Raw genomic sequence first — 16,844 nt, 5'->3', positions numbered from 1 at the left:
TATGCTCCTCTTCATTCTTCGAGTAGACCAAAATATCATCAATGAAAACCACGAAGAACTTATCCAAAAACTCCATAAACACTTTGTTCATCATGTTCATGAAATAGGTAGGCACATTAGTCAGACCAAATGACATAATTGCATACTCGTATAGCCCGTACCTTGTGGTAAAAGTTGTCTTAGGTATATCCTGCTCTCGAATGTTCTGCTGGTGGTATCTTGATCGCAGATCGATCTTGGAAAATACTTTAGCCCCTTGCAACTGGTCAAACAAATCATTGATCATCGGCAGTGGGTACTTGTTCTTAATCATCACTTCATTCAACGCACGATAATCAACAACCATCCTTAATGATCCATCCTTCTTCTCCACTAGAAGTACTGGGGCTCCCCAAGGTGACGAACTTGGTCGAATGTAACCTTTGTCCAGTAACTCCTTAATCTGCTTCTTAATTTCCTCCAAATCCTTTGCGAGCATCCGATACGGTCTCTTTGATATTGGCCCGGTGCCTGGCAATAGTTCAATCAAAAACTCAATGTCTCGATCTAGTGGCATGCATGGTAACTCCTCCGGAAATACATCGGGGTAATCCTTCACCACTGGTACTTCCTCCTGTACAACTCCTAATAAGGAATTATCTTGAGTCCTCTTCGGCACATGCCGAGATACATGCTTGATCCTTCTTCCTTCTGGGGTGGTGAGCATAATTGACTTACTGGCGCAATCGATGTTTCCTCCATACATCGATAACCAATCCATACCCAATATCACATCCAATCCTTGTGACTCCAGAATTATCAGATCGGAGGGGAAAACATGCCTACCTATGGTCAATGGCATCTGAAAACATCCTTGGCTTGCCATATGCTCCGCTCCTGGTGAGCTTACTAACATAGGTGTCATAAGAACTTTGGTGGGAAACTTATACTTATCGACAAATCCCCTTGATATGTATGAATGCGATGCACCAGTATCAAAAAGAATGATTGCAGTAAATGACTTAACCAAAAACTTACCTATAACTGCATTTGTCTGCTCTTCAACCTCCTCCACGCTAATGTGGTTCACTTATCCCCTGTTGAAAGGGTTGGGCTTCTTCCCAGAGCTTCCATTGCCATTTCCATTCTTTGCTTCAGAACACTCGGTGGCGTAGTGTCCATTCTTCCCGCACTTGAAACAAGTAATGTGACTTACATCCTTCTTAGCGGGCGTTTCTGGGTTGGAACAGTTCTGGCTGCTGCTTCCTCCATTCCCATTCCCATTCTTGGGGCCATTATGGTTATGCGAACTTCCTCCATTTGAATTATGGCCTCCATGGTTATGGTGAATGTGTCCTCCCGAGTTCGGGGTAAAACAAGGTCTCTGCTGAGCTCCTGAATTGTACTTCCCTTGTCCATACTTCCTCTTGCGGCTCTCTATCTGCTGCTGCTTCCCTTCAATCATAAGAGCTCTATCTACCAACTCCTGGTAGTTTTTAAATGTTGCCACCATCAACTACATGCTCAGCTCATCATCTAGTCCTTCCAGAAACTTCTCCTTCTTAGTTGTATCAGTTGCTACGTTATCAGGGGCATAGCATGCTAACTTACTAAACTCATCCACATACTGGCCCACTGTGCGTCCTCCTTGGAGCAAGTTACGAAACTCGTGCTTCTTCATGTTCATAGCTCCTGCTGAAACATGGGTAGTGCAGAAAGCCTGCTGAAACTGATCCCATGTTACAGTTTCAATGGGCAAGTGGTTGTGAAATTCTCCCACCATGATGCTGCAGGTCCATCAAGATGATGTGCGGCAAAACACACTCTCTCCAAATCTATGCATCCTGCAGTGGTCAGCTCCCTTCCAATCTTGCGGAGCCAATCGTCTGCAACAATCAGCTCGGTGCTACTAGAGAACACCGGTGGATTCAGCCTTAGGAAATGGGCTAAGTGATCAACAGGTGGTGGTGGTGGTGGGTTGTTGTTGCTGTTGTTGTTGTTGTTGTTATTGCCTTGGTTTTGATTCTGAACTAGTAGCGGCATCAAGGTATTCTGCTGCTGGATCAACTGAGTGAGCTCCGGTGGGAAAGAAAATCCATTGTCACGTCTCGGAGGCATCTGATGGGTTTAGAAAAGGTGAGAAAACAGAATAGAATGAGGTCTAAAGGGAAAACACTACCCATATGCTCATGAGACAAACACACTCATATCACACCAATCAATTCAAAAGGGCATACAATCGGTCTAACTATCATTACAAAAGTGCTCGGACTATTACTATATACATGGGGGAATACTACTAATAATATGGTGGTCGACTAGAAGTTTTGATCGGTGGAAGACTCCATGATATCCGCTCTAGCTTCGTCTTCACAGTCATCATTGCTATCGTCGGGGTCAGAATTGGTGTCGTTGATGATGATGTAGTACTCCGAACGAATGTCCTTGGAATGGTCAACATCTCCTCCTGACGCGGGGTCTCCCATGAATACTCCTAGCTTCCTCATCAGGTCGTCATTCTTCTCGACTACTATTGTTATTTCCTCCTCATATCCGTCGCGTGTAGGCTTGAGTTCCTCCTCTAGCTCCATGATCCTGGTCATCGCCTTCTTCAGATATATCATGCTTGCGCACATCTGGTTCTCCTGGCGACGAATGTGCTGGTTTAACTCCTAGATGAAAACTGCAATGGACATGTCCCTCCTGGTACTGATCATCTCCCATTGCTCATCTCGGCGCCCACATATCTGGTAGATAGTGTCCTTAAGATCCTTGTGATAAACTTCTCCGATGCGTCCCATGGCGATGTGGGCTGCCATGCTCTTTCCTAGACTCTAGGTTGGTGCATTAAAGGAAAACTCTATGGGCTCAGTAACTGGCATGAATGTCCTTCCTGGAACTTGAACTCGAATCATCCAACGCTCCTCTTCTGGTAAAGTGGCGACGTAGGTCCCAGTGAAGCTTGGTATTCCAATGTTCAGGTACCTGGTGACTTCAAGTGTCGCCCAAAAGGTGTGTCTTCATCCAGTTGTGTAAACTTGTTCCTTGAGTCCACCAACCTATAGAGTGGAAAAGGTAGAGGAGTCAGAAATGAGTAGAGAAGAGTGACCTATGGTTTAACTTAGTGGTCGTGTCCTACAGTCAGCGTGTTCTCTGATACCATCTTGTAGCAACCAGACCTCAAACGGTCAAGTCTCTGTGCATCAGTGTCATCCCTGGATTGGTAATGCTGACACGCACAGTACTCGAGGATTTATAAGAGAGTTTCAATCACACACTTATGACATCGAGTGTCTCAAAAAATAACTTATTACAATAATATGGCTTAAGGCCATCTAAATAAGATAACAGCGGAAGGCTTGGAAGATAAATTGAGTCCATCAACTCCAACGGCATAGCTGAGTGAATGACAACGACCTAGCGCACCTTACTCGTCGTCTGAAAAGTCTGCAACATGATATGTTGCAGCCCGAAACGGGTCAACACATGGAATATGCTGGCAATGTAACACAAAAGAGCAATGAACAAAATAAATGCTATCACTACATGCATATATGGCTGGTGGAAAGCTCTGTGGTTAATGGTTTTGCATAAAGCCAATTTTTCCCTACGACAAAGGAATAAATTTTATTTAACTATCATGGTGGTTGTTAAACATTGAGAAGGTTCCTCCAACTCAATCCCAATTAAACAATATCAATTAACCCAACAAATTAATTTAGAGTGATGAGATCAACATGATAATCCAAGAGCCAGATACTCAAGATGTCCATAACCAGGGACATGACTAACCATGATTAGTTTGTACACTCTGCAGAGGTTTGCGCACTTTTCCCCACAAGACTCGATCTCCTCCATTAGAATTCTCGCACTACATGGTGTTTGAGAAACGGATGACCGACACAGTCTTTCATAAACATTAACTCTTTACTCTGGGTGGACAGTTACACCTACTTTCCCCTACATCTGCTAGCCCACCACTGAAAGAGGTCATGCAACCTACTCAACTATGCTAGAGCCCATAAAAGCTTGTCGCTACACACGGAAGTTTCTAGCATGAATAATCTTATGATCCCTTTGAGCCTGGGTGGCGAAGGGTAGGATGATCACATGGGTACTCCGGGATATCCGAGGACAACACTGGATTCTCCAGGTGCCTGCAACCAATCCACCCAGATGTGTATTTAAGTAGCCATCTTAACTTAACCATTAATTAACAACTCTCACATCTGTCATGGATACACTCAACCAATCCACGTCTACGAGCATAGCATAGCAATCCTGAGCATAACGTAGAAGTAACTCCCAAGGTTTGATAATAAAAGGGCAACAGGTTCTACCTCATCATCTACTTCCCAATCCCACAAGTTATAATAGATCCTAACCATGCAATGTTTGAGGATAGGAACTAATGCATAAAAACAGGGTAATAAAGGGATATGATCAAAGTGTTACTTGCCTTAATGATGATCTGCAAACCCTAGAGACTTGTTGAGCACGCTTCGCACTCCGGGAATTCTATCGCAAACAAACAATAGCATACATAAGCACTCCAGCATAGACACATGGGTAAAACTCAAATTAGAAGATCCAAACATAAAGTTAACCTAAAGAGCTTCCATTTGCAAAAAGAATCAACTCAAACGGAGCAACGAAACTCAAGATACGAACGGAACAAGATCATCTACTAATCTGGACTAAAGTCAAATTTTACAGTACCAAAATCATGTTCAAGTTGGTTAACTAGAAAGAGGGCTTCGAGGCGAAGATCTAGGCGCTGGTTTCATCTAATTTGGATAAACGAGTAAAAAGTTATACTAGATTGAAGATCATGGGCAGAATCACGATAAAAAATAATCGCAGATAAATCCCTAGAAAAATAAAACGAAACGAACATACTAGCGAATCAACGTTCGCTGTCTGAACCTAACTAGCGAACAACCTTGGTTAAAACGAACGAACGGATGAACCTCCGCTAAATAAATAAACCGACAAAAAACCGAACCGATCTAACTAGAATACTTCCAAGAAATGGAGATTGCTATGATACGAGCCAATGTCAAGGAAGATGACGAGCAAACAATGGCACGCTTCTTGAAAGGCCTCAACCACACAATCAAGCGGATCGCCGACTTCCAACCATACTCCAACCTTCTTGAGCTAGTTCATGAAGCGACCAAGGCCGAACGACAAGTGCAAGATGACTTCAAATACGTCAAGTACTCATCCAAGACCTACGGCTCCTACTCTCAAGCTCCCGCGACTTCGGCACCTCCTACATCAACTCGAGCATCACCAAGTACCGGCGACAAGTCAAGTTCCAAGCAAGTGGCACCTTCCTCGACTCGTCCTCCGGCAAGCACCTACAAATCCAAGACTCCTTCATCTTTGGCGCCTTCCGATGATCCCGTCAAGACAAGTTCATTCAAGTGTTTCACATGTGGAGGCCGAGGACACAAGTCCTTCCAATGCACCAACAAGCGAACAATGATCTTCAATGATGACAGCACATATGACTCAATGTGTGAAGAAGAAATGGAAGCCATTGAGCACGTGGCCATGCACCGGCGCGTGAACGAAGATGAAGATGATCAAGTCTTTTGTGACAACGATTCAAGTCCCTCTCTCGTGGTCTCCAAGGTCTTGACGCTCCAACACCACCAAGACAAAGACCAACGGTGCCACATCTTCCAGACCAAGGCCGGCATCAATGGGCGCTCCGTCAAGGTCATCATCGCCGGAGGTAGTTGTCACAACCTGGCAAGTGAACAACTATGTTCCAAGCTGCAGTTGGTCAAGAAGAAGCACGCCCGTCCCTACAAGGTGCAATGGCTAAGCAACTCCGGCACTATTCAAGTGGAGCACATGGTGCAAGTGTCTTTCAAGACCGGTGCATACGAGGACACCCTAGAGTGTGATGTGGTTCCTATGTCCGTGTGCCACCTTCTTTTGGGAAGACCTTGGCAATTCGACCGCGGTGTCATCCACAACGGACGAACCAACCACTATAGCTTCAAGATGAAAGGCAAGGAGTATGTGCTTCGACCAATGTCACCAAGCCAAGTGATCGCCGACAAGCAAGCTTCCACCTATCGTGGAGAAACTAGTGAGAGAGTGCACCACCAAAAAGAAAGTGAGAGCCACAAGCAAAAATTTAGCGCCTCTTCGCCAAGAGAGAAAAATTTAGTCTTCCTAGCCACAAAAAGAGAGATGGGAGAAGTGTGTGAGAACCCATCGAGTGTTGTCCACTTTGTCCTCCTATGCAAAGATTGAAGGAAATATGCCCTATAGGCAATAATTAAGTTATTATTTATTTCCTTATTTGATGATAAAATGTTTATTATTCATGCTAGAATTGTATAAACTGGAAACATAATACATGTGTGAATACATAGACAAACATAGTGTCACTAGTATGCCTCTACTTGACTAGCTCGTGAATCAAAGATGGTTAAGTTTCCTAACCATAGACATGAGTTGTCATTTGATTAACGGGATCACATCATTGGAAGAATGATGTGATTGACTTGACCCATTCCGTTAGCTTAGCACTTGATCGTTTAGTATGTTGCTATTGCTTTCTTCATGACTTATACATGTTCCTATGACTATGAGATTATGTAAATCCCGCTTCCCGGAGGAACACTTCGTGTGCTACCAAACGTCACAACGTAACTGGGTGATTATAAAGGTGCTCTATAGGTGTCTCCAAAGGTACTTGTTGAGTTGACGTATTTTGAGAATAGGATTTGTCACTCCGATTGTCGGAGAGGTATCTCTGGGCCCTCTTGGTAATGCACATCACTATAAGCCTTGCAAGGAATGTAGCTAATGAGTTAGGGGCTATTTGGTTTGTGCCCCAACTTGCCCAACCAAAATTTTGGCATGACCAAAGTGAGGGCATGACCAAAAAATTGGTAAGTTGTTATTGTTTGGATTGTAGCCATTGTACCTCTCAAAAATTTATCAAGTTCTCCATTCGGTTTGGCAACTTGGATTGATTGATGTTTGATTTTAATTTAGTAGTAATGTTGAGGCAATAAAAAATAAAAATAAAACATTATATTTTTAATATGAAAATATAACTAACTATAACATGCAAAAAAACAAAATTAGCAATTATCAAGAAAAGACCAATATTCGCATGTAAGAGTAAATACATACGGGCATCACGAAAAAACATGTAGTATAACTTTTGAACTAGACGAAGCTCACGGCTGCCTTTACGGAAACTGAAACCATTAGTTTTGCTTAGAAGACAACCGGTAGCAGTAAAAGATCGAGGGGAGTAACCGATTCAAACAATCACTTCCTAATTTCACGTCAAAAGAAAATACGCGTACGTATCGTTCATTTCCGCATCTGATTAATCCGTCGACTATTGGCTTAACAAACAAAGCACGGGATCCACGTACTAAGCGGGCGAGAGGTGCGCTCGCCAATTTTTTGGCGACCGATTTCGGCGCCCTCCGCGCGCCCATGCGTTGGCAAAAATAACATGGACTCGTTCCGGGCAGCGTGGGCGAGCCAATGTTTCGGTGATAGTCCAAACAGCTTCCAATTCTCACGGGCGAGCCAACTTTTTGGTAGGGTCGGCGTTGGTGGCAATCCAAACAGCCCCTTAGTTCCGAGATGATGCATTACGTAACGAGTAAAGAGACTTGCCGGTAACGAGATTGAACTAGGTATTGAGATACCGACGATCGAATCTCGGGCAAGTAACATACCGATGTCAAAGGGAACAACATATGTTGTTATGCGGTTTGACCGATAAAGATCTTTGTAGAATATGTAGGAACCAATATGAGCATCCAGGTTCCGCTATTGGTTATTGACCGGAGACGTGTCTCGGTCATGTCTACATTGTTCTCAAACCCGTAGGGTCCGCACGCTTAAAGTAAAATGATAGTTATATTATGAGTTTATGTGTTTTGATGTACCGAAGGTTGTTCGGAGTCCCGGATGTGATCACGGACATGATGAGGAGTCTCAAAATGGTCAAGACATGAAGATTGATATATTGGACGACTATATTTGGACACCGGAAAGGTTCCGGGTGAGATTGGGACAATACCGGAGCTCCGGGAGGTTATCAGAACCCCCCGGGAGGTATATGGGCCTTATTGGGCCTTAGTGCAAACAAAGGGAAAGGAGCAAGGGAGGGGGCACCCCCCCAATCCCAATCCGAATTGGGAGGGGGGCCGCCCCCCCTTCCTTACTCCCTCCTTCCTCTTCCTTCCCTCTCCCTCTCCTAATAGGAAAGGGGGGAGTCTTACTCCCGGTGGGAGTTGGACTCCACCCTTAGGGCGCGCCACCCCCCTTGGTCGGCCCCCTCCTCCACTCCATTATATACGGGGGAGGGGGCACCCCATAGACACAACAATATGCGGTGCCCCCTCCACCATAGTCCTCCTCGATAATATCGTAGCGGTGCTTAGGCGAAGCTCTGCGACAGTAGAACATCATCGTCGTCACCATGCCGTCATGCTGACGGAACTCTCCCTCGACACTCTGCTGGATCGAAGTACAGGGGACATCATCGAGCTAAACGTGTGCAAGAACTCGGAGGTGCCGTAGTTTTGGTGCTTGATCAGTCGGGCCATGAAGACGTACGACTACATCAACCGCGTTGTGCTAACGCTTCCGCTTTCGGTCTACGAGGGTACGTGGACACACTCTCCCCTCTCGTTGTTATGCATCACCATGATCTTGTGTGTGCGTAGGAATTTTTTTGAAATTACTATGTTCCCCAACAGTGGCATCCGAGCCTAGGTTTTATGCGTTGATGTTATATGCACGAGTAGAACACAAGTGAGTTGTGGGCAATACAAGTCATACTGCTTACCAGCATGTCATACTTTGGTTCGGCGGTATTGTTGGATGAAGCGGCCCGGACCGACATTACGCGTATGCTTACGCGAGACTGGTTCTACCGACGTGCTTTGCACACAGGTGGCTGACGGGTGTCAGTTTCTCCAACTTTAGTTGAACCATGTGTGGCTACGCCCGGTCCTTGAGAAGGCTAAAACAACACTAACTTGACGAACTATCGTTGTGGTTTTGATGCGTAGGTAAAAACGGTTCTTGCTCAGCCTGTAGCAGCCATGTAAAACTTGCAACAACAAAGTAGATGACGTCTAATTTGTTTTTGCAGGGCATGTTGTGATGTGATATAGTCAAGACGTGATTCTATATTTTATTGTATGAGATGATCATGTTTTGTAACCGAGTTATCGGCAACTGGCAGGAGCCATATGTTTGTCGCTTTATTGTATGCAAAGCAATCGCCGTGTAATTGCTTTACTTTATCACTAACCGGTAGCGATTGTCGTAGAAGCAATAGTTGGCGACACGACAATGATTCTATGATGGAGATCAAGGTGTCGCGCCAGTGACGATGGTGATCATGACGATGCTTCAGAGATGGAGATCACAAGCACAAGATGATAATGGCCATATCAAATCACTTATATTGATTGCATGTGATGTTTATCTTTTATGCATCTTATCTTGCTTTGATTGACGGTAGCATTATAATATGATCTCTCACTAAATTTCAAGATAAAAGTGTTCTCCCTGAGTATGCACAGTTGCCAAAGTTCGTCGTGCCCAGACACCACGTGATGATCGGGTGTGATAAGCTCTACGTCTATCTACAAAGGGTGCAAGCCAGTTTTGCACATGCAGAATACTCAGGTTAAACTTGACAAGCCTAGCATATGCAAATATGGCCTCGGAACACTGAGACCGAAAGGTCGAGCGTGAATCATATAGTAGATATGATCAACATAGTGATGTTCACCATTGAAAACTACTCCATTTCACGTGATGATCGGTTATGGTTTAGTTGATTTGGATCACGTGATCACTTAGATGATTTGAGAGATGTCTATCTAAGTGGGAGTTCTTAAGTAATATGATTAATTGAACTTAAATTTATCATGAACTTAGTCCTGGTAGTATTTTGCAAATTATGTTGTAGATCAATAGCTTGGATTGTTGCTTTCATATGTTTATTTTGATATGTTCCTAGAGAAAACTGTGTTGAAAGATGTTAGTAGCAATGATGCAGATTGGATCCGTGATCTGGGGATTGTCCTCATTGCTACACAGAAGAATTATGTCCTTGATGCACCGCTAGGTGACGGACCTATTGCAGGAGCAGATGCATACGTTATGAATGTTTGGCTAGCTCAATATGATGACTACTTGATAGTTTAGTGCACCATGCTTAACGGCTTAGAATCGAGACTTCAAAGACGTTTTGAACGTCATGGGCCATATGAGATGTTCCAGGAGTTGAAGGTAATATTTCAAGCAAATACCCGAGTTGAGAGATATGAAGTCTCCAACAAGTTCAATAGCTAAAAGATGGAGGAGAATTTCTCAATTAGTGAGCATGTGCTCAGATTGTCTGGGTACTACAATCGCTTGAATCAAGTGGGAGTTAATCTTCCAGATAAGATAGTGATTGACAGAGTTCTCTAGTCACCATCACCAAGTTAGTAGAACTTCGTGATGAACAATAGTATGCAAAGGATGACAAAAACGATTCCCGAGCTCTTCGCGATGTTGAAATCAACGAAGGTAGAAATCAAGAAAAGAGCATCAAGTGTTCATGATTGACAAGACCACTAGTTTCAAGAAAAGGGCAAAGGGAAAGAAAGGTAACTTCAAATAGAATGACAAGCAAGTTGTCACTCCCGCGAAGAAGCTCAAAGCTGGACCAAAGCCTGAAACGGAGTACTTACACTGCAAAGGAAATGGTCACTGGAAGCAGAAATGCCCTGAATATTTGGTGGATAAGAAGGATGGCAAAGTAAACAAGGGTATACTTGATATACAGGTTATTGATGTGTGCCTTACTAGTGTTTATAGTAGCCCCTGAGTAGTTGATCCTTGTTCGGTTGCTAAGATTAGTAACTCGAAACAGGAGTTACATGATAAACAGAGACTAGTTGAGGGGAAGTGACGATGAGTGTTGGAAATAGTTCTAAGATTGATATGATCATCATCACACACTCCCTATACTTTCGGGATTAGTGTTAAACCTAAATAAATGTTATTTGGCGTTTGCGTTGAGCATGAATATGATTTGATCATGTTTATTGCAATACGATTATTCATTTAAAGTCAGAGAATAATTGTTGTTCTGTTTACATGAATAAAACCTTCAATGGTCATACACCCAATGAAAATAGTTTGTTGGACCTCGATCGTAGTGATACACATATTCATAATATTGATGCCAAAAGATGTAAAGTTAGTAATGATAGTGCAACTTATTTGTGGCACTGCCGTTTGGGTCATATCGATGTAAAGCGCATGAAGCAACTCCATAAAAGATGGATTTTCGGAATCACTTGGTTATGAATCATTTGATGCTTGCGAACCGTGCCTTTTGGGCAAGATGACTAAAACTCCGTTCTCCAGAACAATGGAACGAGCTACTGACTTGTTGGAAATAATACATACTGATGTATGCAGACCAATAAGTATTAAGGCTCATGGAGGGTATCGTTATTTTCTCACCTTCACAGATGATTTGAGCAGATATGGGTATATTTACTTGATGAAACATAAGTCTGAAATAGTTGAAAGGTTCAAAGAATTTCAGAGTGAAGTGGAAAATCATCATAATAAGAAAATAAAGTTTCTACGATGTGATCGTGGAGATATATATTTGAGTTACGAGTTTGGCCTTCGGTTAAAATAATGTGGAATAGTTTCACAAACTCATGCCACCTGGAACACCACAGCATAACGGTGTGTCCGAACATCATAACCGCACTTTATTGGATATGGTGCAATCTATGATGTATCTTACCGATTTACCACTATCGTTTTGGGATTATGCATTAGAGACTGCTGCATTCACTTTAAATAGGGCACAATCAAAATCCGTTGAGACGACACCATATGAACTATGGTTTAGCAATAAACCTAAGCTGTCGTTTCTTAAAGTTTGGAGTTGCAATGCTTATGTGAAAAAGTTTTAACCTGATAAGCTCGAACCCAAATCGGAGAAGTGCATCTTCATAGAATACCCAAAGGAAACTGTTGGGTACACCATCTATCACAGATCCCAAGGCAAGATATTCGTTGCTAAGATGGATCCTTTCTAGAGAAGGAGTTTCTCTCGAAAGAAGTGAGTGGGAGGAAAGTAGAGCTTGATAAGGTAATTGTACCTTCTCCCGAATTGGAAAGTAGTTCATCACAGAAATTAGTTCCAGTGATTTCTACACCAATTAGTGAGGAAGCTAATGATGATGATCATGAAACTTAATGATCAAGTTACTACAAAACCTCGTAGGTCTTCCAGAGTACGGTCCGACTAGAGTGGTACGGTAATCCTGTTCTGGAAGTCATGTTACTAGACCATGATAAACCTACGAACTATGAGGAAGCGATGATGAGCCCAGATTCCGCAAAATGGCTGGAGGCCATGAAATCTGAGATAGGATCCATGTATGAGAACAAAGTGTGGACTTTGGTGGACTTGCCCGATGATCGGCAAGCCATAGAAAATAAATGGATGTTCAAGAGGAAGATGGACGTTGATAGTAGTGTTACTATCTACAAAGCTCGACTTGTCGCAAAAAGGTTTTCGACAAGTTTAAGGTGTTGACTACCATGATATTTTCTCAACTGTAGCGATGCTTAAGTCTGTACGAATCATCTTAGCAATTGCCACATTTTATGAAATTTGGCAAATGGATGTCAAAACTGCATTCCTTAATGGTTTTCTTAAAGAAGAGTTGTATATGATGCAACCAGAAGGTTTTGTCAATCCTAAAGGTGCTAACAAAATGTGCAAGCTCCAACGATCCATCTATGGACTGGTGCAAGCATCTCAGAGTTGGAATATATGCTTTGATAAGTTGATCAAAGCATATAGTTTTATACGGACTTGCGGTGAAGCATGTATTTACAATAACGTGAGTGGGAGCACTACAGCCTTTCTGATAAGTATATGTGAGTGACATATTGTTGATCAGAAATGATGTAGATTTTTTTTGGAAAGCATAAAGAAGTGTTTGAAAGGAGTTCTTTAAAAGAAAGACATCAGTAAAGCTACTTACATATTGAGCATCAAGATCTATTGAGATAGATCAAGACGCTTGATAAGATTTTCAATGAGTACATACCTTGATAAGATTTTGAAGTAGTTCAAAATGGAACAGTCAAAGAAAGAGTTCTTGCCTGTGTTGTAAAGGTGTGAAATTGAGTAAGACTCAAATCCCGACCACGACAGAAAATAGAAAGAGAATGAAAGTCATTCCCTATTCCTTAGTCATAGGTTCTATGCTATGGACCAGACCTATTGTATACTCTGCCCTGGTTTGGCAAGGGAGTACAATAGTGATCTAAGAGTAGATCACTGGACATTGGTAAAAATTATCCATAGTGGAATAAGGATATGTTTCTTGATTATGGAGGTGACAAGAGGTTCGTTGTAAAGGGTTACGTCGATGCAAGTTTTGACACTGATCCAGATGACTCTAAGTCTCAATCTGGATACATATTGAAAGTGGGAGAAATTAGCTAGAGTAGCTCCGTATAGAGCATTGTAGACATAGAATATTTTGCAAAATACATACGGCTCTGAATGTGACAGACCAGTTGACTAAACTTCTCTCACGAGCAAAACATGATCACACCTTAGTACTCTTTGGGTGTTAATCACATAGCGATGTGAACTAGATTATTGACTCTAGTAACCCCTTTGGATATTGGTCACATGACGATGTGAACTATGGATGTTAATCATATACAGATATGAATATTGGTGTTAAATCACATGGCGATGTGAACTAGATTATTGACTCTAGTGCAAGTGAGAGACTGAAGGAAATATGCCCTAGAGGCAATAATTAAGTTATTATTTATTTCCTTATTTCATGATAAATGTTTATTATTCATGCTATAATTGTATTAAACAGAAACATAGTACATGTGTGAATACATAGACAAACATAGTGTCACTAGTATGGCTCTACTTGACTAGCTCGTGAATCAAAGATGGTTAAGTTTCCTAACCATAGACATGAGTTGTCATTTGATTAACGGGATCACATCATTAGAAGAATGATGTGATTGACTTGACCCATTCCGTTAGCTTAGCACTTGATTGTTTAGTATGTTGCTATTGATTTTTCATGACTTATACATGTTCCTATGACTATGAGATTATGTAACTCCCGCTTACCGGAGGAACACTTTGTGTGTTACCAAACGTCACAACGTAACTGGGTGATTATAAAGGTGCTCTACAGGTGTCTCCGAAGGTACTTGTTGAGTTAACGTATTTCGAGAATAGGATTTGTCACTCTGATTGTTGGAGAGGTATCTCTGTAATGCCCCGGATACAACTTTCCATATTCATACTCCAACTCTTGCCTTTTCCGGAGATGCGATATGATATTTCCTTCGTGGTTGGGTTTTGTCTTTTGTTTTGCATTTTGTTCATGTCATGCATCTCATCTCATAGCATCATCCGCATTGCATCTGCATGTTTTCATAAAACATGCATCCATTGTTAGTTGCCGCTTCTCCCTCGCCTCCGTTGACGCTTCTCAGACCAACCGTTCTTTTGTTGTCCGACCGTTTGGACCTTTATGCACAGCCACCAACCCCTTTGCGCGCATCCGAAACTTCCCCGAACCCGAACCGCTCGGTCATGACCAACGGGTCTGGATCATCCCCCAACATCTATAAAACATATTCGTTTTCTTATTTAGACTCCCTATCTATTTATTTCTCGACCGTTCGATTAAAATCGGAGGGACCAAATACCCCTACCTAAATATCCACTTCTATATATAAGACCATCATCTACCAAATCATCCCAACCCTAATTTCTAGGAGGTTTGTCGCATCGCCGCCGCCGCACTCAAATCCCACCTCGGGATCCCCTTCTCCTTGTTTTCCTCCACCCACCAACAGGAGCCCGAGCTCCGTCTCCCCGACCCCGGCCTCTCATCGATCCACCCATTCCACCAACCAGAGCCTCCTCTGCTCGATCCCAAGGGGATCACGAGCAGTTCTTCCCCGCCGGCGACCGAACCAACAGGTTCCAGCACAGTAGCACCTGATCCTCTCGGCCTCCACCTCTCCAGCAGCGCCCGCAGCTAGCTTCTTCCCCGAGTTCCCCGCTCCCATGCGTGTCCAGCACCTCGAGCCCTCGGTCCAGCGCGCAGGCGCCCGAGCGCCTCCTCACATCGTCCCCGTGCTAATCCGCCAGGCCAGCCACGCTCGCACCTCTCCTTCCTTTCCCTTTCTTCTCCTGGTTTCTTTCCCTCTCATGCTCCATCTCTCTTCAGGAACCGAACAGCCCTCCCGGCCATGGATGCCGCCATGGCGCCTCAGCCTCCTCAAGCCCGTGCCCAGCCAGATCCGGACGCCCAGGACCTCGCCGCCCTTTCGCCCCGCTCACCGCAGCTCTGCTCCCAGCCACCGCTGCCCTGCTCGCCTCCCTGCTTCGCCAAGTCCCCTGCCACGGCCTCTGCCTCGTCTGCATTGAGCGAGCGAGGGGAGCGCTCCCGTTGACCGCGCCTCGAGGCCCAGCGCGCCCCTTCGCGGCCTACCTTGGCCTCCTCACCGACGGGCTGAAGCCCATGGGTGAGCACCCAGAGCCCTCCTCTCTGTTAGCCCAGCAGTTCAACCAGATTCGGCCCGTGTCTGTTTTTTTCCGTTCTGCGAATTTGTCCAATTATCCAGAGTACTGCAGTTTTGCAGAAAAACCCCTCCATGTTCATGCATTAATAATTCACAAACCGTGCATCGGATTAAAATGATTTATATATGAAAAATGGTTAGTTTTTCATCTAGTTTCATAATCTTCTGTTTTCATCCATGTTTAAAATGTTTAAAATGTTGTTTGTTTAAATTTGCTCAAATGTCATGTTAAAATGATTTATTTCATAACTAAATAACCGTAGCTCGGTTTTAAATAAACTTTATATGTAAATGGGGTGGAAAAATGCCTAGTTTAACATGGTGGACTTTATTTTCCTGTTTAACAACATTAAAATTGTGTTCGGAGCAGAACAGTACCAAATTCTAAATATGCATATGGGGATTTTCCGGAATTGTTGTTTGTTGTTCCGGCCTCATTTAAACTTGCCTAGATAGGTAGTTTTCTTATGCCTCACCACTTGCCATGTTTAACAACATTTAATATTGTTGGGTAGCTTAAACAAGAGAAAACTAAATATGTCAACGTGGTGCTTTGTCAATATGCAACTCGTTGCATATTGAGCTCCACTTAACTTGTAGTATTGTTTGTTGCACTTTGCCATGCCATGCCTCATTAAACCGGACATGCATCATACTTGTTTGTGCATCATGCCATGTTTATGCTTGTGCATTTACCATATTGTTTGTTTCTTTCCAGTGTTGCTTCTTAGTTTTGGTAATGTTGCGATTGTGAGGATTCGTTCGACTACTCCCGTCCGTCTTCTTCATGGACTCGTTCTTCTTCCTTGCGGGATTTCAGGCAAGATGACCGCTACCCTGGATCTCACTACTATCATTGCTATGCTAGTTTCTTCGTTCTATTGCTATGTTGCGCTACCTATCATTTGCTCTTCAAGCCTCCCAAATTGCCATGAACCTCTAACCTTTGACACCCTTCCTAGCAAACCGTTGTTTGGCTATATTACCGCTTTGCTCAGCCCCTCTTATAGTGTTGTTAGTTGCAGGTGAAGTTGAAGATTGCTCCATGGTGGACAGGATTTTGTTGGGATATCACAATATCTCTTATTTAATTAATGCATCTATATATTTGTTAAAGGGTGGAAGGCTCGGCCTTATGCCTGGTTTTTTGTTCCACTCTTGCCGACCTAGTTTCCATCATACCGGTT

The sequence above is a fragment of the Triticum dicoccoides genome, chromosome 1B (genome assembly GCF_002162155.2).
Source record: "Triticum dicoccoides isolate Atlit2015 ecotype Zavitan chromosome 1B, WEW_v2.0, whole genome shotgun sequence".
NCBI classification, from domain to species: Eukaryota; Viridiplantae; Streptophyta; class Magnoliopsida; order Poales; family Poaceae; genus Triticum; species Triticum dicoccoides.
The sequence above is the reverse complement of the archived record's forward strand: the minus strand, read 5'-3'. Positions refer to the sequence as shown.